The sequence below is a fragment of the Procambarus clarkii genome, chromosome 61, assembly GCF_040958095.1.
Source record: "Procambarus clarkii isolate CNS0578487 chromosome 61, FALCON_Pclarkii_2.0, whole genome shotgun sequence".
Taxonomy (NCBI): Eukaryota; Metazoa; Arthropoda; class Malacostraca; order Decapoda; family Cambaridae; genus Procambarus; species Procambarus clarkii.
This window is the reverse complement of record NC_091210.1, coordinates 6,955,775-6,982,289: the sequence shown is the minus strand read 5'-3', so window position 1 is coordinate 6,982,289 and position 26,515 is coordinate 6,955,775.

Below are 26,515 nucleotides of genomic sequence, written 5' to 3'. Positions count from 1 at the left end.
GTGGATTTTGGCGAGTGGAAAAGGAGTGGTAGCAGTGAGGTCAGTGATGAAGACGGTTTCCCCTGTGTAGGCAATATTGGGCACAGCTGATTTCAAAAGGATTGATTGAAGAGCCGCTGTGTCCCTCAAGATCTTCAATTTGAAACGTCCCTCCGGATTTGAACCGTTGGTAGAGACATTTCCAGGATACAGGTGTTTACTGAAGAGAGAAAGAGCATTAACATGAACACCAACATTCATCACAGGCTTACCGGACTTAGGAGGAGTCTGTTTGGGTTTAGTGGATTCAGTATTACCTTTGTATTGACACTTACCACATTTATCTATGGTATGTCCATAGAATCTACAATACTTACAGTACAATTGCGAGCCAGCTTGATCGGTACTCACTTTCTCGTAACTGTACCAAGACTTCTTACTGGAAGGTGGTTCTGGTGTCAGCCGGTGGATGAGGCTGTAAGTGTCAGCCGACTTAGCACATTTTAGGTAGTCGGTCTCTTCTTTATCTGCTAAATATAAACGGACAGGAGGAGGCACACGCCTCAAGAATTCTTCAACTAGCATGAGGTTGACGAGTTCTGCAAAGGTAGAGACATGTGCTGCTTCCAGCCATTTCATAAAATATCTCCTTTTGGTATTAGCAAATTCTAGAAAGGTGGTGGTACTTGCCTTTAGGTGGTCACGGAATTTTCTTCGGTTGCTTTCGGTGGAGGGAAGGTAGGCGTCCAACACTGCTTGCTTCAGTGTCTGGTAGTCATTCTCAGACGCCAAAGAACTGAGTGTAATTGCAGCTCTACCTGTGAGATGTACTCTGAGAAGGGTAGCCCATTGGTCTGCAGGCCAGCTAAGTTGATTAGCATGGGTCTCAAAGGTGGTAAAAAATACGTCGACTTCTGTCTCTACAAATGGTGGCATTAACTTACTTGCATGGGAGATATTGAAACTTACTGGAAGACTGGCGGTAGCTTGCTGGCGTTGAGTGAGGTGTGTAGTTTCCAACGCGAATTCTTGTTGACGACATTCCATAGCCAGAGCAGCTTGTTGTTTGTCATGCTCGCGTTGCATCTCCAGGTGGCGTTGTTTTGCTTCAAGCTGTACTCGCTCACGTTCACGGAGTATTGCAATCTCACGTTCTTGTTCTTCTTTCCTCAAGGCAGCTTTTCGTTCTTTGAGGGCGATTTCACGTTCCTTTTCTTCCTTTCGTATGGCAGCTGCTTCCCTTTGCTGCTCTCGTTCGATCTTGGCAAGTTCTAGTTTGAGTTTCATCGTTGCCAAATCAGGTTTCTCTGCAATAGAGTAAGTTTCGTGAGTTTCAGAGTCAATCTTACCTTCCTCTAAGAGATGATCCAGTAACAGGTTATGCAATTCATTTTTGTTCGCTCCATGGGGAACATCTAGTCGATACTCATGTGCAAGAGTTTGTAATTCAGTCCTCTTGGCACGACTTAAGTTCCCTATTTCACCTGCTGGATCTGCACGGAAAGCTTGGAGACGAAACATGGTGAAATTAGCAAATAAATGTACAACGAATATAATGTTGTGATATGGCGAATGTCAGAAACAGGACAACGTGGCAACTGGTACCTATCCTGTGGAATCGTTAACAATTAATGTTAATTTCAAGATGGTAAATAATTAATAAATCAAGATCGCAGGAAATCTTGTACCCGGTACTCAATGTAAGAGGATAAGGGCAAGAAAATCCTACTAAGTAAGCGAAACTGAGTTTCTAAAACAAATGAAACATTTAATTGCCTCAAAAGTGAATTAGGTAGTCCAAGAATGTAGGCATACCTTCGAGAAATGTAGGCGTAGAAACAATGGGCAGCAACAATGGGCAAACAACAATGGGCATGTAGGCAAGAAACAATGGGCAGAGTTTCTTTCACCCTATGCCCCTGTTACCTAGCAGTAAAATAGGTACCTGGGTGTTAGTTAGCTGTCATGGGCTGCTTCCTGGGGGTGGAGGCCTGGTCGAGGACCGGGCCGCGGGGACACTAAAAAGCCCCGAAATCATCTCAAGATAACCTCAAGAAGAAGATACCTTGCCGAGTCTCTATAGGACATAAGCAAGTTTTTCCCACTGAAATGAAATATGATACTTACAGAATTAGCAAAGTTTTGTGCTCTGAAAAAAGAAAGCTAATTCCCTACTTAAGTAAATATCATCATCTCTGACCGACGTGTAGGGGTACGAGGTGTCAACTGGTGACGAGAACTGCTGCTGAGGTCCCAGTTCAGCAACAAAATTTTGTGCTAGAGGAACTATGGCCCTCTTTATCCTCCTACAGTCGGATTGCAGAAGATTAGGTGCTCTTGACCCGGGGACAGACCACAGTACCAGGGTACCAATATGATGATCTGCCGAAAATATGAGAAATATCCTAGGGACAAAAGATGGTCAACACGAGTAATAACACGGAGGGAGAGATGACCAATTAAGAGAATGACTGAGGCCTACAGTCACCACACCTACAGTCAATCCAAAGTTGTCTCACACTCACCATATGCTACTCTCGGAATGCACAATACACACAGCACCATATGAAAATAAAATTGAATATTGAAAATAGTGAAAAGCTACTGTACCAAAGCCAAGTACGTTTACCACAAATTTACGGTCTGGTACTAGTACCTGAGTGAAGATCCCGGACAGGCCCCCATGAAATGTGACGGTGAAGTGTTGGAGTGTTGATGTTCGGCAGTCCTCCAATGGCAGGTGGCAATGCCTTGTCACTTTTACAGAAAAAAAAGAGACTGCTTGCCTGTTTGTTTGTGGTAAGGTAATGGGAAGACACGCAAAACAAAATATAAACAATGAAATTTTAATTACTTTAGAAAACAAGATATGAACAAAGACAATCCCTTGGCTTACGTAAAATTCAAAACATGTCAACAAACAAAACAACATGAATAATTAATAAATGTGAAAATTTACTCTAATATGAAATAAAGTGCAAGACAATAATAATAATAATCAGGTGCTGAGAATATTGGCTAGAGCTGCCACCTCCCTTAGTACACGACAGCCAGGGCTTAGTCTACCAGAGAGAGATGTCAACTTCTAAGAGCACAAACATATTCTGAGGAGCACGGCGTGAGCTGGCCCAGACGTCGACTCAGGTAGAGGGCGTGAGTGCAGGTGCAGGTGCTGTCGGCGATACACCAGCCAATCAGGAGCAGGCAGGCGGAGAATGGGTAGTTTGCTCATTGACGACGAGTGGAGAGCCGGTGTGTCTGGTGGTGCAAGGTACGCTTTGCTTTCTGGGCAAAACGTTTTGTGATACTGGTGGACGTATCTTTAATGTAGCATCTTGTACTTGTAAAATGACGTGAATGATATAGGGAAGAGCAGGCTCAATCTCTCTTGGAAGAGATTATCGTCACAATATATATATATATATATATATATATATATATATATATATATATATATATATATATATATATATATATATATATATATATATATATGCGAACAAGCCTGAATGGTCCCTAGGACAATATGCAACTGAAAACTCACACCCCAGAAGTGACTCGAACCCATACTCCCAGGAGCAACGCAACTGGTATGTACAAGACGCCTTAATCCACTTGACCATCACGACCGGACATAATGAGGTGATAGCCGAGGCTATTTGAACCACCCCACCGACGGCACTCGGATAGTAATCTTGGGCATAGCATTTTACCAAAGAATGAGGTGATTTGGTAAAATGCTATGCCCAAGATTACTATCCGAGTGCCGGCGGTGGGGTGGTTTAAATAGCCTCGGCTATCACCTCATTATGTCCGGTCGTGATGGTCAAGTGGATTAAGGCGTCTTGTACATACCAGTTGCGTTGCTCCTGGGAGAATGGGTTCGAGTCACTTCTGGGGTGTGAGTTTTCAGTTGCATATTGTCCTGGGGACCATTCAGGCTTGTTCGCATTTGTGTTCCTCACGTGTGCCCCAAAGAATGAGGTGATTTGGTAAAATGCTATGCCCAAGATTACTATCCGAGTGCCGGCGGTGGGGTGGTTCAAATAGCCTCGGCTATCACCTCATTATGTCCGGTCGTGATGGTCAAGTGGATTAAGGCGTCTTGTACATACCAGTTGCGTTGCTCCTGGGAGTATGGGTTCGATTCACTTCTGGGGTGTGAGTTTTCAGTTATATATATATATATATATATATATATATATATATATATATATATATATATATATATATATATATGTCGTACCTAATAGCCAGAACGCACTTCTCAGCCTACTATTCATGGCCCGATTTGCCTAATAAGCCAAGTTTTCATGAATTAATGTTTTTTCGTCTACCTAACCTACCTAACCTAACCTAACCTAGCTTTTTTTGGCTACCTAACCTAACCTTACCTATAAATATAGGTTAGGTTAGGTTAGGTAGGGTTGGTTAGGTTCGGTCATATATCTACGTTAATTTTAACTCCAATAAAAAAAAATTGACCTCATACATAGAGAAAAGGGTAGCTTTATCATTTCATAAGAAAAAAATTATAGTAAATATATTAATTCAGGAAAACTTGGCTTATTAGGCAAATCGGGCCTTGAATAGTAGGCTGAGAAGTGAGTTCTGGCTACTAGGTACGACATATATATATATATAAATATATATATATATTTTATATATATATATATATTTTATATATATATATATATATATATATATATATATATATATATATATATATATATATATATATATATATATATATATATATATATATATATATGTCGTACCTAGTAGCCAGAACGCACTTCTCAGCCTACTATGCAAGGCCCGATTTGCCTAATAAGCCAAGTTTTCCTGAATTAATTGTTTTTCGACAGCCTAACCTACCTAACCTAACCTAACCCAACTTTTTCTGCTACCTAACCTAACCTAACCTATAAAGATAGGTTCGGTTAGGTTAGGTAGGGTTGGTTAGGTTCGGTTATATATCCACGTTAATTTTAACTCCAATAAAAAGAATTGACCTCATACATAATGAAATGGGTAGCTTTATCATTTCATAAGAAAAAAATTAGAGAAAATATAATAATTCATGAAAACTTGGCTTATTAGGCAAATCGGGCCTTGCATAATAGGCTGAGAAGTGTGTTCTGGCTACTAGGTACGACATATATATATATATATATATATATATATATATATATATATATATATATATATATATATATATATATATATATATATATATATGCGAACAAGCCAGAATGGTCCCCTGGACAATATGCAACTGAAAACTCACACCCCAGAAGTGACTCGAACCCATACTCCCAGAAGCAACGCAACTGGTATGTACAAGACGCCTTAATCCACTTGACCATCACGACCGGACATAATGAGGTGATAGCCGAGGCTATTTGAACCACCCCACCGCCGGCACTCGGATAGTTATCTTGGGCATAGCATTTTACCAAATCACCTCATTCTTAGGGGCACACGTGAGGAACACAAATGCGAACAAGCCAGAATGGTCCCCTGGACAATATGCAACTGAAAACTCACACCCCAGAAGTGACTCGAACCCATACTCCCAGAAGCAACGCAACTGGTATGTACAAGACGCCTTAATCCACTTGACCATCACGACCGGACATAATGAGGTGATAGCCGAGGCTATTTGAACCACCCCACCGCCGGCACTCGGATAGTTATCTTGGGCATAGCATTTTACCAAATCACCTCATTCTTAGGGGCACACGTGAGGAACACAAATGCGAACAAGCCAGAATGGTCCCCTGGACAATATGCAACTGAAAACTCACACCCCAGAAGTGACTCGAACCCATACTCCCAGAAGCAACGCAACTGGTATGTACAAGACGCCTTAATCCACTTGACCATCACGACCGGACATTTGTGTTCCTCACGTGTGCCCCTAAGAATGAGGTGATTTGGTAAAATGCTATGCCCAAGATAACTATCCGAGTGCCGGCGGTGGGGTGGTTCAAATAGCCTCGGCTATCACCTCATTATGTCCGGTCGTGATGGTCAAGTGGATTAAGGCGTCTTGTACATACCAGTTGCGTTGCTTCTGGGAGTATGGGTTCGAGTCACTTCTGGGGTGTGAGTTTTCAGTTGCATATTGTCCAGGGGACCATTCTGGCTTGTTCGCATTTGTGTTCCTCACGTGTGCCCCTAAGAATGAGGTGATTTGGTAAAATGCTATGCCCAAGATAACTATCCGAGTGCCGGCGGTGGGGTGGTTCAAATAGCCTCGGCTATCACCTCATTATGTCCGGTCGTGATGGTCAAGTGGATTAAGGCGTCTTGTACATACCAGTTGCGTTGCTTCTGGGAGTATGGGTTCGAGTCACTTCTGGGGTGTGAGTTTTCAGTTGCATATTGTCCAGGGGACCATTCTGGCTTGTTCGCATTTGTGTTCCTCACGTGTGCCCCTAAGAATGAGGTGATTTGGTAAAATGCTATGCCCAAGATAACTATCCGAGTGCCGGCGGTGGGGTGGTTCAAATAGCCTCGGCTATCACCTCATTATGTCCGGTCGTGATGGTCAAGTGGATTAATGCGTCTTGTACATACCAGTTGCGTTGCTTCTGGGAGTATGGGTTCGAGTCAGGAGTCACTTCTGGGGTGTGAGTTTTCAGTTGCATATTGTCCAGGGGACCATTCTGGCTTGTTCGCATTTGTGTTCCTCACGTGTGCCCCTAAGAATGAGGTGATTTGGTAAAATGCTATGCCCAAGATAACTATCCGAGTGCCGGCGGTGGGGTGGTTCAAATAGCCTCGGCTATCACCTCATTATGTCCGGTCGTGATGGTCAAGTGGATTAAGGCGTCTTGTACATACCAGTTGCGTTGCTTCTGGGAGTATGGGTTCGAGTCACTTCTGGGGTGTGAGTTTTCAGTTGCATATTGTCCAGGGGACCATTCTGGCTTGTTCGCATTTGTGTTCCTCACGTGTGCCCCTAAGAATGAGGTGATTTGGTAAAATGCTATGCCCAAGATAACTATCCGAGTGCCGGCGGTGGGGTGGTTCAAATAGCCTCGGCTATCACCTCATTATGTCCGGTCGTGATGGTCAAGTGGATTAAGGCGTCTTGTACATACCAGTTGCGTTGCTTCTGGGAGTATGGGTTCGAGTCACTTCTGGGGTGTGAGTTTTCAGTTGCATATTGTCCAGGGGACCATTCTGGCTTGTTCGCATTTGTGTTCCTCACGTGTGCCCCTAAGAATGAGGTGATTTGGTAAAATGCTATGCCCAAGATAACTATCCGAGTGCCGGCGGTCGGGTGGTTCAAATAGCCTCGGCTATCACCTCATTATGTCCGGTCGTGATGGTCAAGTGGATTAAGGCGTCTTGTACATACCAGTTGCGTTGCTTCTGGGAGTATGGGTTCGAGTCACTTCTGGGGTGTGAGTTTTCAGTTGCATATTGTCCAGGGGACCATTCTGGCTTGTTCGCATTTGTGTTCCTCACGTGTGCCCCTAAGAATGAGGTGATTTGGTAAAATGCTATGCCCAAGATAACTATCCGAGTGCCGGCGGTGGGGTGGTTCAAATAGCCTCGGCTATCACCTCATTATGTCCGGTCGTGATGGTCAAGTGGATTAAGGCGTCTTGTACATACCAGTTGCGTTGCTTCTGGGAGTATGGGTTCGAGTCACTTCTGGGGTGTGAGTTTTCAGTTATATATATATATATATATATATTATATATGAAGCTCTCAGCCACAGCTCAGAATGGAAGCAAGTCGATGAAGAACTCTATAGGGTAAGGCAGGTCCTAGTCAACAATGGCTTCTCCAATGGTTTCGTCGAAGACATCATAAGAAGGAAAGTGAAACGCCATGCAACCTCTGAAGAGACAACTAACACAACACCTATACCCCCTATTAGACTATTTTACAGGAACTTCTTTTCCACAGCTCATAAATTGGAGGAAAGGGTCCTGAAAGATATTGTTAATAGAAACGTTATCCCTACAGACAAAAATCAGAGGATACAACTGACGATTTACTATAAAACCAGAAAAACGGCCAGCCTACTCATGAGAAACTCTCCAGACACAAAGCAGAACGCTTTAAAAGAGACCAACGTCGTCTATGCCTTCAAATGCCCTCTTGGGGACTGTACGCTCCAAAAAAAACAGTATATAGGCAAGACAACAACATCTCTTTCTAGGCGTTTAACGATGCATAAGCAACAGGGCTCCATTAAGGAACATATAATCTCTTCTCACAACCAGACCATCGCCAGAGAAATCCTAGTAAACAACACAGAAATCATCGATAGACACAGCGATAGCAGGCGGCTTGACGTTTGCGAGGCACTACACATTAAGAAGTCAACACCAGCAATCAACAGCCAATTAATGCACAACTATATTCTACCCACCTCAAGACTCCGCTCCAATATAGAAGCATAAAAAAATATGGACCAACAGGCTTTCTACAATCACTTCTATTCAAATACCCATTGTTTCGTGTTCTGTCTTGTGTTGATGAATTTAATACCCTATTAAATACCACCTCACCCCATCCACCTCACTCAAATGTAGATATAAACAAATCGGAGATGTGTAAGTTCTATTCAGTTGTGTATGTGTAAACTAAAGTCTTTGAAAATGTAATAAGTTTTACGAAACGCGCTCAAGTGTCGCGTCAGACTAGAAATAAAAATGAATTTTGGAGAGTTGATTTTTGAATTACCACCAACAGTGAAAAGAAATGTACGAAAGATACAGAAAATTCGTGTTAGAATTATTAATCTTACTTTTTCGGTCATATTTAATAATAATAATATATATATATATATATATATATATATATATATATATATATATATATATATATATATATATATATATATATATATATATATATATATATATATATATGTCGTACCTAGTAGCCAGAACGCACTTCTCAACCTACTATGCAAGGCCCGATTTGCCTAATAAGCCAAGTTTTCCTGAATTAATATATTTTCTCAAATTTTTTTCTTATGAAATGATACAGCTACCCATTTCATTATGTATGAGGTCAATTTTTTTTTATTGGAGTTAAAATTAACGTAGTTATATGACCGAACCTAACCAACCCTACCTAACCTAACCTAACCTATCTTTATAGGTTAGGTTCGGTTAGGTAGCCAAAAAAGTTAGGTTAGGTTAGGTTAGGTAGGTTAGGTTGTCGAAACACAATTAATTCGTGAAAACTTGGCTTATTAGGCAAATCGGGCCTTGCATAGTAGGCTGAGAAGTGCGTTCTGGCTACTAGGTACGACATATATATATATATATATATATATATATATATATATATATATATATATATATATATATATATATATATATTTACTTTATTTGAACTTTGTTACAAAAAAGGAGTTACATATGGGTTACAAAGATGGTTGTCATAGGTTGTCGAGTTCCTCCAGCTCCTCAGATGGCGGGCAGGAACCCTGGATGCAGTGCGCATTTCCCCTCTGTATCGCCACAGTGAGGCGCTGGAAAAGAAAGCTTGCAGCTCTCGGGTCCCTTGTTGTTTCAATGAGCCTAGAACCCTATATATATATATATATATATATATATATATATATATATATATATATATATATATATATATATATATATATATATATATATATATATATATATATATATATATATATATATATATATATATATATATATATATATATATATTATTATTATTAAATATGACCGAAAAAGTAAGATTAAAAAAGTAAGATATGTTGTACCTAGTAGCCAGAACGTCGTACTTGGCCTACTATGCAAGGCCCGATTTGCCTAATAAGCCAAGTTTTCCTGAATTAATATATTTTCTCTTAATTTTTTCTTATGAAATGATAAAGCTACCCATTTCATTTTGTATGAGGTTAATTTTTTTTATTCGAGTTAAAATTAACGTAGATATATGACCGAACGTATATGAGTATATATATATTCATATATATACTAGCTGTATCCGGCCACGCGTTGCTGTGGCTCCGCAATGCATGTGCGTTGCCGAGCCACAGTAACCTTCCCTTGTCTCTCAGTTCTTCCAAACATTCCCCCCCTCCCCGGTCCCCTCGTCCTTCCAACCATTCCCCACTCTCTCGTCCCTGTTTCCTCCCCTTCATCCTCCACTCCAGCTTCCCCCTTGTCCTTCTAACCATTCCCTACTCCACCATCCCCTCCTCCTCCCCTACCATTCCCCCCCTCCTTCCCCGTCCCCTCATTCTCCCTACCATTCCCCTCCTCCCCCATCCCCTCGTCCTCCCCACCATCCCCAACTCCCCTGTCCTCTCGTCCTCCCCACCATTCCCCACTCCCTCGTCTGATGATCAAATGATCTGATGTTCCCATCAGAAAATTGGGAACATCAAATGATCTGGGGCTAAATTCACAAAAAAAGTTAGGCAAACACTTACGAACCTGTACATCTCTTCTCAATCTTTGGCCGCCTTGTTTACAATTATTAAACAGTTAATGAGCTCTGAAGCACCAGGAGGCTATTTATAACAATAACAACAGTTGATTGACAAGTTTTCATGCTTGTAAACTGTTAATAAATGCAACTAAAGCTATCAAAGATTGAGGAACGATGTACAATTTAGTAAGTACTTGCATAACTGCTTCGTGATTCTGGCCCCAGATGTCCCCATCACTGATATATAAGAAAAAGAGTTCAAAAAACGAAATGAAAAATAATGAAAAAATAGAAAAATAATCTTTACTCAAGAAATAAACAGTATGGTTAACAACACAGCTAAATTCCAATGCAATGTCACACAAAATAATTAAATAAAAATTAAAATAAATCGAAATATATGAAAATTCCATTTATCAGTGAAATCAGAAACATTGAAATGGAATCGTAACATATTTAGCATAGCATGTGTTGATCTTATGTGTAATAGATGGCGCTGTTTTTCAAAAACGCTATTTTTACCTGTCATAGGGGTGGCCTATATATAGTAGGTATATGAAAAGACGCGCGCCTATTCGAATGCAACATTGTGTCAAAATTTCAAAGCAATCAGTGAAGAACTTTTGGAGATTACAGCATGTGTTGCTCTTACGACCAACAGATGGCGCTGTTTTTCAAAATAAGCATGTTTTTTCTTGTCACAGGTGATGCAGGTATATAGTAGGTATATAAAAAGACGCGCCTATTCGAATACAACGTTGTGTTCAAATTTCAACGCAATCGGTAAAGAGATTTCGAAGATTTCCCTCACATGAAAAACACAGTTTTTTCAGAAAAAAACAGCTTTTTTTTTTACCGTCACAGACGTGACATCTATATAGTATGTATATAAAAACCTGCTCGGATGCGAATGGAACGTTGTGGGAAAATTTCAAAGCAATCGGTGACGAAATTCCAGAGATTAGCGATTATGAACAAACGAACATTTCCATTTTTATTTATATAGATTATCATGATACTGGTGAGTTAATAAACAAGTACCCAAGTTACTTCAGTAACAATTATTCAAGCCCTACAAAGCTTGAACATAAAGTCACCATGTCTACTCCTGAAAAATTAAAGAGATCCCTGGTAGGCCTTAAAGGTCATTTAACTAGATTGCTCAATAAGTCAGAAAACTTATCAAAGGCAACTCCAGTAGATTACTATCAGTTGGAAATTTTTCTGAGAGTAGCTGATCTCAAGTTCGAACTAGTCAAGGCTATGATTGGGTCTTACATCAGTGTGTTAACGGATAGTGACATTGATCCTGATGAAATAGATCAAGCTATAGCAGAAACATCTCAGTATGAAGATGACACCCAAGACAAATTTAATCTTATACTTGGATTAGTTGAAAACTACAAAGTAACTCCAAAGATTACTGTATCTCAACCCAGTGTATTACAAGCAGAGGCACGTTTATCTTCTTTGGACTTGCCCACATTTTCTGGACTGGATGGAGAGAATTGAGATTCATTTTGGACATCGTTTATTGTCCATATTCATTCTAAAACCTCTATAAATACAGTAATCAAATTTTCTTACCTTCAAAGCCGCCTCAGAGGGGAAGCTAAGAAGGTAATAGCTAACTTATCTCTCACAGATAGTAATTATGATGTAGCTATACAATTGTTGGACGTTAATTACTGCAACAGAGAAGTGTAGCTAATTTATTTTATCAATTAGTAGATATAAGTTCACCCAGTAACAGACCAGACTCCCTTCAGAACTTCGGGTTAGAAGTAGAGTCTCTCGTGAAAGCATTAGGTACTAAAGTAAATGTATAAGCTTCCGAATGGTCAATTAAATTACTCCTTCAGAGCTAACTTCTTCATAATATTTTAGCAGAAATCTGCTCTCAATTACAAGACAGAGATTGTCTCAATCATATATTTTAGGAACTGAGAATCACTGTCAATAGGCTAAAGGCACGTGACAAAATTAAATCTGAACCCAAACAGCCTAATACTGAGAATTCAGTGAAAACAAAATTGGCTTCAGTTAAGTCTAATAAATGCAAAACTAAATTAACTACTCCCGCAGCAAGAGGTAAGAGTAGTAGCATAGGTAATTATTGTTTGACTCCCACTGAAACTGTAGTTAATACACCTGCTACGACGACTAATCCTAAAGGAGGGAGAGAGAATGTTTTTTCTGCAATAAGTGCAGTACCGTAATTCCAGGATTAAACGTCTTCAAGAATTTCGCAGATGCACAAAATGCATGGGTTCTCATGACCTTGATAACTGTACCGTTGCCCTACGTGTGTGAAATAAGTGCCACAAAGGTCGACATCATTATACTTTGTGTGGAGATATCTGATCAGGATCAACGAATCCTCATAAAGATTCAAGCAACTCCACCTCGGTACAATATTGCAAAGTACATCAGGAAGTGAATGTACTTGCTACAGAATCAGGTTATACCACCACATTACCTACAGAGCAACTGAAATTAATTAGCATGAAGTCTAGGATCTCCACTCGTGGTCTTTTCGACCAAGGTTCTCAAAGGACCTTCATTACTCAACAACTGGTTGATCAGTTAAAAATGAAAACTTTAAGTTGAGTGAAACTGAATATTTCAGAATTCTTGACCAATAGTGGACCTCGTGATTACCAATTTGTAAGAATTTTGGTACGTCTAGGAGGCTATACTAGCCCAATACAAGCCATCGTCGTTGACTCGATCTAATCTGATCTTCATGTATCAGGTCTTGGAAATACAGTTAAACTTCTTAAATGCAGCGGCATGAAGCTAGCTGATTACAGGATAAATTCTGACCGCCTCACCGACGTGGGTATTCTTGTATGGGCAGATTATTGTCAGGTTTATTACTGGATGCACCAAGCAACGTGGTATGAATTTGTTGCTCTCAGCTGGAGGAAAATTACTTACAGGACCGGTGCTACCTCAGCAAAAAATCTACACCTACAATTAACCAACATAATAATTCAATCATAGTGGCGTGACTAGGCTTAGAACAGTCACCACTACAACTCAGAGACATAGCTGAGGATGATTCCGATCAACCTGTGTATAAATTATGGGATTTAGACACCTTAGGTATCGTCCCTGAACAGCCAAGTCCAGTTGACACATGGACTTACCAACAATATTTCAACTCCGTCATCTATCAGGATAACCAATATTGGGTTAAATTGCCATAGAAGCTGAACCACTCACAACTCTGTAAATTATTTCATGGCATTCATACAATTGAAATCACAGATAGTTAGGTTACACAAACAACCTGACAAACTATGACTGTATCATGAATTGATACAGCAACAACTTTCAAACAAATTTATAGAAGTTGTTGACCAAGATGAAAAAAATAAATTAAGAGAATTATTTGCCTCACCATGCTATCTTGAAAGACTCAGTTACGACACCTATTAGAATTGCGTTTAACTGTAGCTATAAAGTAAAGGCAGATAGCATGTCCCTTAATGATTGCCTACAAACTGGGCTGAGTCTAACTTAACGACTCCAAGATGTCCTATTGCGGTTTCACTCAGGAATTTACGATTATACGACTGATATCAGTAAAGCCTTTTTCAGAGTAGGTTTGCAAAAAGGAAGACCATGATTTTACAAAATTTCTCTGGGTAAAGGGCCCTAGTGATCCTAGTAGTGAAATCATCACGTATAGGTTCACTTCAGTTCAATTTGGAGGTACATCATCACCATTTTTACTCCAAGCCACCTTGGATGCTCATTTGAAGAAATCTGATAGCCTGTACAAGGCTGAAATTAGTAACAACCTATATGTTGATAACTTCAAGGGAACTACTAATGATGAAACCAAATTAGTGGAAATTTATCATCAGGCTAACCGTGAGTTACTGGGAGCCAATATGCCTTTACAGTCGTGGGCCCCTAATAATCAACAACTGAATCAAATAATCGAGGATCAATTTCCTGAGTATCAAGTCCCACATAAATTGAAAGTTCTAGGCACAGAATGGAATATTTCCAGTGACGAATTCAATATCAAGTCTGTGGAAACTAATAATTCTCCCTTAACCATGAGAAAATTACTCTCGTATGTCAGTAAATCATTTGACCATTTAGACTTGCTTTGTCCTCTTTTAAATAAAGGTAAACTCCTCATTCATGAGTGCTGACAGACTAATATGGGTTGGGATGATCCGTTACCTAATGATCTGCAAGATAAATGGCAGCAATTAACTACGGATATCAATAAACTTAGTATTCTGAAAGTTCCTCGTAATGATTTAAGGCCAAATTTACCCACACATTTGCACGTGTTTTGCGATGCCTCAGGCAAAGCATATGGCACTATTTAGTAAACATTCAACAATCATTTTTACTTACTTCTAAGGCTAGAGTGGCCCCAATTAAAAAAAGGTCACTACCCCAAATGGAGTTAACAGCTTTATTAATAGGTGTAAGACTGGCTCATTGCCTGATTAAGACACTCAATAATATTTACTTTGGTGAGATAGTAGTGTGGTCAGATAACGAGGCAATCTTACAATGGGTAAAAAACAACAGCAAAACTCCCTACGTCAGTAACAGAGTTAGAGAAATATGAGAACTAGCAGCTGACTATAAAATGAGACATGTCCCCACAAAGGACAATCCAGCTGACTATTTATTAGGAGGTTTAACCTTAAAACAACTAGTGAAAATCGAGATGTGGTTTACAGGACCCCGATGGTTGGTCAGTGGCCTAAACAGAAGCCACAAGTCATAGTGACCAATATCACTGTCCCCACTGTGGATCTAGAACCCCCCTCGAACTTTACAATAGCTATTAATCCTAACCATTATTCTAGCTTGGGTAAATTGTTATGAGTTACTCAAGTTGTATTTGATTTCCTTAATAATCTAGGAATTAAATTTTCAGTTACCTAGTCCCCTCAAATACTGGGTCAAACAAGCTCAAATGGAGACTTATGGAAGAAATTATGAACATCTTTCAGACAAATTAACCAAGTCCCTGGGCATTTGGTTTGATTCTGATAATAACAACATCTTAAGGCGTGGAGGACGTCTGTTTCAGGCTGAAATTGACTTAGAAGCAAAGAATCCTATGCTTTTGCCTCGTCACCACATCACAACTAAACTTATAGTTTTACATCACCATGAACATGGTACATTACACGGTGGAGTGCTAGACACTCACTGACTTACGACAGAAATTTTGGCTTCCCCAAGGTCGCCAAACTGTCAAATCCCTTATTATATCTTGTGTGATCTGAAGGAGGTATAGTGCTCAAATGTGTCCTTACCCAGGACCTCCACCACTTTTTAAAGAACGAGTTGTCCACCTTCGTCCCTTTGAGACCACAGGTGTAGATTACACGGGAGCTCGTATTTTAACAGGCACTCCAGATAAAATTCAGGTGAAAGCCTATATATGTCCCTTCATGTGTGCAACCACACGAGGTGTACACTTTGAAGTAACTTCTGACATGAGTGCAGAAGAGTTCCTACAAGTCTTTCGTAGGTATGCAGCCCGTTGATCTTGTCTTAAATTGATGATCTCTGATAATGGATCAAATTTTGTGGCAGGAGAGGCTTGCTTAAGAGAAATATGGAACCATCCACAGGTACGTGCAGTGCTCAAACAGAGACGGTGCCAATGGAAATTTATAACTCCTAGAGCACCGTGGCAAGGAGGATTTTACGAGCGCATGGTAGGCACTGTGAAGAAATGCTTAAGAACATCTTTACATAGTGATACGGTAAAATGACTAAGTACAGTGGATTAGGGCAGATGGAATGCCACGAACATAAAAACGAAAAAAAGGAAACAAATTAAAATAAAACTGCTATGGTGACTTCTTCACGGTGTGGTAAATGTAGGATAAAATACAGGAAACTGGAAAAATTTGAATACTTTAATTATGAAAAAAGTCATCTTAACAAACTGACAAAATTAATCAAAATAAGCCATCAATCAAAAATCAAAATAAAAAACAATCAATCAGGCAAGTTAACCTTACGTTAAAGTACATAAATTAAATGGTGCTGAAAATACTGAGTTCTGGCTGCATAAATCTACCAGAACTCAGGATAGTGTGGGAGCAGGTCTAGCAATTTGAGCTCTGAGGAGTATTCTGCTGGTAGTGGTGGTCGGCGTCTATTTATATGGGACTGGACCAATGTAGGTGGCGCTGGTGTGACGATAACTGGGAGTCAACTCAGACAAACTAGCAGAGTGCTTGTTCCACGCCGGTGGTGTGAGCTGGCCACAACCAGGTGTGCTGGGGGTCACGGGTATTGGAGAGTAGGGTGGAGTAGATGTCTGAGCACTAGTTGTGGCTCCTGCTGTAAATTCTTGAATATGCAGACGTAGTGGTAGAAAAAGGGATGATGGAACAGGCTCAATCTTCTTCTCTATGGAGATTCTTGTGAAAACTACCCCCCCCCCCAAAGCCTGGTCCTATTGCTTGTTCGACTGCAGTAGAATGTTGAGTTGAAGTTTTTTTTTTTTTTTTTTTTTTACATGCAAAGCATGCAATTTAAATACAATAAAAACAATACAGAATACATAATAAAAGAAAACAATAGATCACCGGCCAGATGGCCGACAGCATAGCACAACAAAACACATACACGAGAAAAGCATAGAAAAATACAGCATACATCAAAACACAAAACATAATACAATGGCAAACTAGCAATCACAGCAACATCACAAAACAAAACCTTCAGAAAAACAAAACATACATCAAGAGGCATAACAGGAAACAGAACAGAACAATCACAATACATTCCAAACAAAACAAAGAACAAACAGGTAAAGCAATATAAAAACACCAGATCAAACGTACAGCACAGAAACAATACGGGAATAAAAAAAACACACCAAGCCATCCGCCCCGTAAACAAAGGGCGAGGCCAAAATAAACAATAATAATAAACAAGCAAAACACGCACACCTGAAACAAAACAGGCACAAACACAACAACATACATGCACTGGCCTGAAGGACCGAGAATAAAACAACAAAGTACATCAAGAAACATAACAAGACACTTCAGCACAATGTGAGATTTTTATTCTTGTGACAGGTTATCAAAAGAATTAAGTCCTATTGATGTTACGTTAATCGCAACTACCTCGCAAGAGAGGCAGACCTTAAACAGCAAGAGCTGCCAGTGGCAGATATTTAATCTTAAAGCCTAAGATCATAGGACCGCGGGAGCAAACCGCCAGGCGAAACCACTCAGGTAACTCCTGTCACTTAGGTCGCTGGCTCCTCCTAGTTAACAAACTAATAAAGGGTAGCCGACGGATTCTCACCTCTTATTTACAGAAGTGTGGTGCTGTGCAATGGACTCGAGCTTTAGATACAGACTTAATATGAACATAAGCAGGCAAAGCGTTGCAGAACATAAAATGTGGGGCAGTAATATTGGAAGGTTTGACGTAAACGACCGTTTCTATAACACAACAATTTATTCACAAAACAAAACTAAAACTACTACACAGTGAATTTACGTTACTTTACTGTCACTCCAGTGGCACATTAACGAACAGCTAATCAACAGCCTGATGGACCCACGGTCTCCTTATCCCGTCGTCGCTGACTGAACAATGACACTAACTGAACAAAGTGGTGCCCACTGGTGACGCAAGCTTGCAATCAATATTGTCACGGCTTCACGGTAACCAATACTATAATCACAAAAACTTGACTGGTGCTCGCTGCCCACAACGAGGTACCAAGTAACAAGGCGGTTAATCCAAGAATGATAACCCCTTATAAAAATCTTACGTTAACACTTGTCTCTCAGGACAATCAAAACAAAAGTTACTCTAATTGAATTTAAACAATTACGTTAACACACACGTGTCTCAACGACACTTAAATGGCAGCAATAACTCGTAAATCAATTAATTACATCAACTTGAAAGTCAAGCATTTGGTGAGTAATTCCGAATTAATTACTGAATACAACAGCCTATTAATACAGACGAGTATTGACAAAGCCTACTGTCTCTCAACTGACAGTTCACTTCCGGTCTTACGACAAGATTACCTTAACGAGGGTAGACTACTGTACCACACACAATGTTCCAATACTCCGTGTAAACAACAGCATCAACACCTGGTGAATTAACTAAGTGGCGATTACTAATTATCTTTAATTAGCTACGAGTGCTTAATCACCCTGTCCGCAGACAGAGCTGATCAGTCCAACGAATTACAACAGCTTAATTACAGCGCAATTGACTCCGATCATAACAGACCGTCAACCCCTTACGTTAATCACTCAATTAACGACAGCTCGTTAACTCGTTAACACTACGTTAGTCTTCACTTGACAATTCCTCCACTGCGTGAACTTCACTGTGACTGTTGCCTTTACACGTCCCTACGTTAATCACAACAATGTTCAACGAACAAGTGACCTCGTTAAGTAAATCGTGACCCCCGGTGACGTTAACTGACTTTAATTCTCACGGAATCCTTCACAGTACACAACGCCTTCCACCAAGGTCAAACTTGTCTACGGTTTACACACGGTACAACACAGTACAACACAGTACATCCTTGCCACTCACGGCAAAACTTGTAAATGACTTCCCCCAGTAAATTATCCACCAATAATTCACACTTTACCACAACACAACAGTAAAATACATAACCAAGGGAAATCTCCGTTACCACTTTTCACTGCTGAAAAAGGGAATCAAATTACAGCGAATACATACACGACACATAGAAAAATTAGAAGTAAATAACTCACTTTACTCTACCTCTGAATGTGTCACTAGGTGTCTTCACACACATCATAAATCACAGTTGGGCCCAATCCTCAACTTGATGACAAACAGGGCAGACTCACACGTCTCCAATTCCCATTCACCTCCTTAGGTGGTCCCAGGGACAGACGGAAGACGGAACACTGAGGGCGAACCCAGCTTCAGAGTTTTATTACCCAAACGGAAACAGTGTACTTACATCAATGATGTGGGGGCCCGCTCTTTCACTCACACATACACGTCAATCACACTCCCACTGCTGCTGCTGGATGATGACGTAGACGTCCTCACTTCCTACACGTGGTCAGGTGGAGCACAGGGTCCTAGACCACGGGGTTAGCTCTACACACACACAGAGACCAGGATGGCGCAGACACACCGGCACAGGCAGCCAAGGTTGCGCACAACAGCAGGGATGCGGTACCACGCCCCTTCCACTTGACACGGTACCCCAGGATACGACGGTACACGGTGTTACGACGGTACACGAGACCCGAGACGGAGTCCTTCACTGTTCCTTAGAATTATAACATTTAAGGTTTCTCTCATAACACTGAAACCCTTTCTGGCACGTCTCACAGCAGTATCTTCAAGCACAGATACGATTGGACGGCGGATGTCGTTTTTGTAGCCCGATAATAACGCCTCACTCAGTCCAGTTCCTCTAAGATGGCCTCCCACAATTACGCGGCTAGATGACAAGTTCACACGGCACGATACAAGCCCCTTTCCGATTACCGGATTCTTACGCACGACACACGGAAAGATAGCAAGATGTAGGCGTGACTTTAGTAACGTTGCAGGCGGTATTTCCCGATGCTTGGCCTAGCACGGGAAACACGTCCTCCTCAAGGTAACGTCCTAGGTAAGAATGTCTTTCCCGCCAATATCATGCCTGGGGTACCATGCAGTACCCCTCAGCGTCTTGGCCAATCACGGTTCAGCATTTCTGAGGCCCCAGAGCCTCAGCCAATGGCATACCTGCCCCATGACGCTACCCCCTCTCACACGAGGTGGACACGTGATAGGGGGGGTGGTCCACGGCCGTTAACCCCCCATACCTTCCTCTCTACACTTGACTTGTACACAATTTTCCCTGAAATCAACTCCCTCCTGTAATTTCCTTCACAGACCTGATACAGCGATCAGAATGACATCAATGGCTAGCAAATGTCATGGGCTGTCCAACGACACCCAACACGACTGTGGAAAAGATATATACAGAAAGTTGAATCACGGTGCACATCACTGGTGCACTATGCAATTTCGTACTTAATTCAGTGCACGAGAGAGCAGGGAAAATATGTCCCCTGACACACAAAACAAATCAATACAAATTTATACAAAGACACTAAAAACCAGCCTGAAGGGCCGACAACAAAAACAGCAATGAGCAGAAACATAATGAAACACAAGAAAAAGAAACAATACCGGAAATATAAGTAATACAACAAATTAACGGTCATGAGAACAAACATAACACCGGCCTGAAGGGCGCACAATTGGTACAACACATTGCAAACAAACCACAGGTCCAAGCACACACCAAACACACAGCAAGCACACAGACAACTCAAATTTCTCATACTTATCCGGCCACTCGGCCGCCGGGAATCGAATACAATACGCCTCCCTGTTGAGTTGAAGTGGAAGAGTCCACCTCGTGGGCTCTTGAGAGTGCGTCGGCGATGAAGTTATCGGGGCCCTTGATACCTGGTAGATACCTGGTTGATGGGGTTCTGGGAGTGGTTCTACTCTCCAAGCCCGGCCCGAGGCCAGGCTTGACTTGTGAGAGTTTGGTCCACAGGCTGTTGCTTGGAGCGGCCCGCAGGCCCACATACCCACCACAGCCCGGTTGGTCCGGCACTCCTTGGAGGAATAAATCTAGTTTCCTCTTGAAAATGTCCACGGTTGTTCCGGCAATATTTCTTATGCTTGCTGGGAGGACGTTGAACAACCGCGGACCTCTGATGTTTATACAGTGTTCTCTGATTGTGCCTATGGCACCTCTGCTCTTCACTGGTTCTATTCTACATTTTCTTCCATGTCGTTCACTCCAGTACGTTGTTATTTTACTGTGTAGATTTGGTACTTGGCCCTCCAGTATCTTCCAGGTGTATATTATTTGATATCTCTCTCGTCTTCTTTCTAGTGAGTACATTTGGAGGGCTTTGAGACGATTCCAATAATTTAGGTGCTTTATTGCGTCTATGCGTGCAGTATATGTTCTCTGTATTCCCTCTATTTCAGCAATCTCTCCTGCTCTGAAGGGGGAAGTGAGTACTGAGCAGTACTCAAGGCGGGACAACACAAGTGACTTGAAGAGTACAACCATTGTGATGGGATCCCTGGATTTGAAAGTTCTCGTAATCCATCCTATCATTTTTCTGGCTGTCGCAATATTTGCTTGGTTATGCTCCTTAAACGTTAGGTCGTCAGACATTATTATTCCCAAATCCTTTACATGCTGTTTTCCTACTATGGGTACATTTGATTGTGTTTTGTACTCTGTATTATGTTTAAGGTCCTCATTTTTACCGTACCTGAGTACCTGGAATTTATCACTGTTAAACATCATGTTATTTTCTGATGCCCAGTCAAAAACTTTATTAATATCAGCTTGAAGTTTTTCAATGTCCTCAGCCGAGGTAATTTTCATACTGATTTTTGTGTCATCTGCAAAGGATGATACGAAGCTGTGACTTGTATTTTTGTCTATATCTGATATGAGAATAAGGAAAAGCAGCGGTGCAAGGACTGTACCCTGAGGTACAGAGCTTTTCACTGCACTTGGACTAGATTTTATATGGTTGACAGTTACTCGCTGAGTCCTGTTTGACAGAAAACTGAGTATCCAGCGTCCTACTTTACCGGTTATTCCCACTGACTTCATTTTGTGTGCTATCACGCCATGGTCACATTTATCGAAAGCCTTTGCGAAGTCCGTGTATATCACATCAGCATTCTGTTTCTCTTCTAATGCCTCAGTGACTTTGTCGTAGTGCTCAAGTAGCTGTGAGAGGCACGATCTTCCCGCTCGAAATCCATGTTGGCCTGGGTTGTGAAGGTCATTGGTCTCCATGAAATTGGTGACCTGACTCCTAATCACTCTCTCAAATACTTTTATGATGTGCGATGTTAGTGCAACTGGTCTATAATTTTTTGCCAATGCTTTGCTCCCTCCCTTGTGTAGAGGGGCTATGTCTGCTACTTTAAGTGCATCTGGTATCTTCCCCGTGTCCAAGCTCTTCCTCCACACTATACTGAGTGCCTGTGCTACCGGCACTTTGCATTTCTTTATAAATATTGAATTCCATGAGTCTGGACCTGGGGCCGAGTGCATGGGCATGTTTTCAATTTCTTTTTCAAAATTTAGTGCGCTCGTGTTTATATCAGTTATATTTACAGGGGTTTGAATATCCAGCATAAAGAAATTGTCTGGATCTTCCACCTTCATGTTGTTTATTGGAGTGCTAAACATGTCCTCATACTGCTTTTTTAGGATTTCACTAATTTCTTTGTCATCATCCGTGTATGAACCTTCACTTGTACGAATAGGTCCAATACTGGCAGTGGTTTTTGCTTTTGATTTCGCATATGAGAAGAAATATTTTGGATTTTTCTTTATTTCCTGAATTGCTTTCTGTTCTAACTGCCTTTCTTCAGTTTCATATGAGTGTTTCAATTTCCGCTCGATTTCTTCAGTCTCCCTATTTAAATTATTCCTTCTTTGACGGGAAATTCGTGTCTGCATAAGCAGTTCCGTTATTTTTTTCCTGCGCTTATAGTGTCGTCTGCGTTCTCTTTTTACGTTAGATCTCTTTCTGGCTTTCCTCAAAGGAACATGTTTCAGACAGACTTGATACGCTTCTGAAGTCAGTTTTTCTATTCCTTCTGTAGGACTTGAATTATTTAGAACAGTTCCCCATGGAATGTTTGTAAGTTCCCTGTTTATTATCTCCCAGTCTATCCTTTTATTATTTAAATTGAATTTACTGAATAGCCCCTCTCGCTTTATCAACGTTTTAGGTCTATTCTGAGTATTGATGGTCGTTTGCACTTCAATGAGTTTGTGATCTGAGTATGTGGTATCTGATATCGTAATGTCTCTGATAATGTCTTCATTGTTCGTAAAGACCAGATCTAGAATATTTTCATTTCTCGTTGGCTCCGATATCTGCTGATTGAGTGAAAATTTGTCACAGAATCTAAGTAGTTCTCTAATCTGTGGTTGGTTAGGTCCTGATAGATTTCCTGGTATAATATTATTGTTTGCTATTTTCCACCTGAGACTAGGCAAGTTGAAGTCACCTAGGAAGATAATATCAGGTATCGGGTTCTCCAAATTATCAAGGCTATTTTCTATTTTGCTTATCTGTTCTGTGAATTCCTCAGCCGTTGCATCTGGCGGTTTGTATATTAGTATAATCACTAAATTTATTTTCTCTATTTTTAATCCCAGTACCTCTACCACCTCATTTGTAACGTTTAGGAGCTCCGAGCATACAAGGTCTTCCCTAATATACAGACCCACTATTCCATGTGACCTAATTTTCCTATCACACCTGTATAGGTTATATCCTGGAATCCAGATCTCACTGTCCAACAATTCCCCTGCATGGGTTTCTGTGAAAGCTCCAAACACTGCATTTGACTCCGTGAGGAGGCTATTTATGAACTGTACTTTGTTGTTTGTTCTTGTTTTCAGTCCTTGTATGTTGGCAAAGATGAATGAGGTTACTCGATTAGTGATAGTTTGAATGGGAGACTTTTTCGGCAAGTCCATTATTCGTGGACATAATGAGTTTGTTCTGACCAGTACTGATTGTTGTAGGGCAGTTTTCTGTCGTAGTTGTAGTTCCCTTTCGGTGGGTAATTGTATCTGTAATTCTGGAATGCAAGTGGATCTGGCATCCAGTTCCATACACTCTCCATGCTGCTCCTTTTGAATTCTCTGCCGGTCTGGTATAAAAAATTTATAGAGTATCCTCCAAATTCATTATCCTGCTTGCCACTCTTTATGTAGCGTTCCGTGCCTTTCACGTGAAAGTGTGGGCAGCTAAGGTCATAGCATTTTCTGTCCTCCAGTGAGGTTTGGCACATGTCCGGATGGAAAAACCTACACATTGATCCAAATCGACACTCACCTTTCCTAAGCATATTTAAACATTTTTTGGGATGTTGGTAACTGCATTCTAATCCTTTCTTATTACCAGCATATCTATGTCTGCATATGCCCTTTGCATAAAATTTGCATAAGTCTGTCCTTCTGTTCTGAATTGCTCTATCGAGAACCGTCGTGGTGTCTGTACCTATCGAGCTGTCAGTGCTGTCTGGTACACTTTCTAGTTTACTGTCATCTACATCCTGGCCTACTGAGTCAGAGTTTACAACTTTCTGAGTTTCAGCCTCAGTTTCATCCCTGACTATAGCCTCCGCCCCTTGTATATTAGAATTGTTGTTCCTTTCCCACTCCTTCTGGATGGCTGGTAGGCTTCCAATGAATGATGTTTTCCGATCATGCGTCATGTTATCTAGAAGGTTTTTTAGGATATTCCAAGCTGGCAGGTCATTTTTACACACCCAGAGCAAGTGGCCAGCTCTCAGTGCCGTAGTGTTACTCACTCCTGTACAAGCTGAATGGAATCTAGTCTTACAGATATAACATTCAATTCCCGTTACCTTCGTCTTTAAGAAGTTGTTACAGTGGCCACAAATTTGTTTATTTACTCCCATATTGCCTTGTTTTGTTGTATATATCTATATATATATAATATTATATGTATATTGTATATTTGTAACAATATATATGTATATATATTTGAATGTTTAATATTTATAATATTATATGTATACCGTATATTTGTAATATTATGTATGTTATTTTGTTCAAACTTTATGGCAGGTACTTAGCGTAGGTAGCGAGGCTGGTCCCCGGTCAGTACAGGTGACCTCTTGTGGCCCAGGTTGATGTCACCAGTTTCCAGTTACCCGATTTATAACCACTGATGCCGCCTCTTGCCACTATTTTATATTTCTAGTATTCTATATTTATAATACTCACTTCCAACGTATATGTTGTTGTGATACCCGTTCCACATCACTGTTCCACGAATCACCGTTCACTATTTTTTTTGTTTTTTTCCTAATACACGCATGTACACAAAGCCTCGTTCACTGGCTCACACGTGGTCTACCGTTTATTCTCTATTTAACACAAAGTTCTATTGTTAATGACTATTTTCAATCAGTGACGCTGCTCAATACTGTCACCCGTCATGCCTGAGGCTCAGGTAGGATGCGAGAGGAGAGTAGGTGAGGACCCATTAGGGTCAGTAGGTAAGGTGGGAGATCCTGTACGTTAGGATGAGGATGGAGGATGAGGAGAGGAGTGAGTGAGAGGAGGAGTGATAAAGAAGATGTTGATATTCTGCATATACATGAGCCAGTAAAGCAAATGTAGGTGCTGGTTGGTGAACTGGATCTGCTGCAGGAACTGAAGAGAATGGTGCTTGTGGAAGATATTGAGGTAGCACTGCAGGACTTAGTGAAGTACAAGTTTGTTGTAGAGACGAGCCTGCTGAATGGATCAGCGAGAGTGGTGATCCGAGGATATGGTGAGATGGTTCATCAGATGCAAGGTCTAGCGTAGCAAGTGCTGATTGGTGAACTGGGTCAGCAGTAGGAACCTAATGAGGTTGTGATACAAGATGTTCACATGGTGCTTCAGGACTCAGCGTAGTTTGGAGAACTGATCCTAATGTAGGGACCGAAGAATGTGGAGGTCCTAAAGGATGTTGAGGTTGTACTGCAGGACCAAGCAAAGTACTAGATTGTTGTTCAACTGGGCCCTCTGCATGGACCAAAGAATGTTGAAGTCTGGGGAGATGAAGTTGTAACCTAATAGATTTGATGGTTCGTTGTGTTGCACACCGGGCAGAATGTTGAGTGGCTCCTCAATGATGATTGTAGCTGGAGTTCATGATCCCATCTCGCTGTGGTATGATGGTGCTCCTATCGCCAGGGTGGAAGACCGAAGGTTTTCTAATACCTGGCAGGGTGAAAAAAGGAGTTAGTACAAAGCAAGGATTTACGCCTTTCAAATGCAATGGAAGGTAAGTTTGTCTTACAATATTTTAGCTAAGGGCTGATAAAGTAGCTGGAAGAGCACGTTTATTTGGATTAGGTTCGTAGAGAGCAGGATCTTTCCTGGTGGTGAAACAGATCGAGAATTTAGAACCATTGCAGTCAGGCAAAGTACAACAAGAAGGACCAGACAATACCTTAGAGACGTTGATTGTCTTAC